The sequence below is a fragment of the Maylandia zebra genome, linkage group LG7 (genome assembly GCF_041146795.1).
Source record: "Maylandia zebra isolate NMK-2024a linkage group LG7, Mzebra_GT3a, whole genome shotgun sequence".
NCBI lineage: Eukaryota > Metazoa > Chordata > Actinopteri > Cichliformes > Cichlidae > Maylandia > Maylandia zebra.
Window position 1 is genome coordinate 66,387,897 of NC_135173.1, and position 1,351 is coordinate 66,389,247.

Here is a 1,351-nt window from a genome sequence, read left to right on the forward strand (position 1 = left end):
CATGGTCCCCGTGCCTGCTCGGCTGGCCCTGTGTGGCTACATGTTATGTTTTGTCTTTTCTCTCTCTCCTCTCTCTCTGCTCGCTGCCTGGGCGGAGCTCATTGTGAGCTCCCGGCCTCCACCACCTGTAGGCAATCACCTGTGGCTCCTCACCTTGTTTGCTCCCGCTACTTAAGGCAGTGACTGAGAGCACCTCGCCGCTGGACTATTGAATAACGCTCGTCAGTGCTACTTTAGCCTCAGCCAGTTTTGAGCTCTGTCCGTGAAAGTTCCGTGCTAACCCTTGTTCTCTGTATGCAGATTTCTCGTGTTTGGTTTGGAGACTCTGGACGCTTTTCCCGACCCCGCTCTGCACCCCTGGGAACCCTGGCCCCCTTCTCCTTCACCTGTATATAGCGCACCTGGAGTGTGTAAATAAACCTGTTTTTCTGAGATTTCAGTCTGCGCCGAGTCCTCCCTGCTCCTCCGTGACATAAACCTTGGCTTCTCCTTCATTTATCTAAGTTAACTCCATGTTCTCTGAAACAAACACGCGGGAAACCTGCACGAACAATGTGTTCTTAAACGACCACACTCTCTCACTGCTGCTGCTCAAATTTAAACTCGTTTGTGCTGCCAGTCAGTTCTGCCTGCGTGTTTTTATAAACAAAACAATAGATGAACAGGTTGTTTGCAGCCCACCTACAGACATTTACACTTCCGTGCGCGCATTTTTGCGGCTTTTAACAGCAAAACGAAAACTGCGCCCCTACAACTAAAACACCGCTGCTCTTCTGCACGGTCATTGCGTCCGTGGAGATAGCGTGAACTTGTTTTGCAAGTATATGATTCTTCTTTATTGTACCTCCATTAGAATCAATCCAGTCTCTGCTGGGCACTTATTATACCTTCACAAAGCAGTGATGTCATATTTCTTATAAATTCTGCTGCCTTGTTGGCCACATCTCTGTCAGGAAAGACATTTTGATGTCGCTAAGACTTTTTAGCTAAATAAATAAAGAATATGCAAAACTGCCCAAAACTGAATGCAGCTTCTTCTTTGTATCAGGTATGTTGTTTGTGGCTCAAAATGACTTTACATCATTCATGAGAGGCAGGTTTGACATTTGTCTGACAAATAATACGCCAACAAGCCGTTTACAACACTTTAAATACGGGCAATCATTTTTTGGCCGACGATCACGGGGTGATAAAAAATACCCCACACCAAATATGCGCACAGTTTTTTGTTGTTTTTTTTAATCTGTTTGTGTTTTTTGGCGATGAGACTGTTAGAGAATACAGACCTGAGGAGAAATCCGTGGTTTAGCTGGTTTGAGCTACTCTCTGATCCAGAGGGTGGCGGTAATGC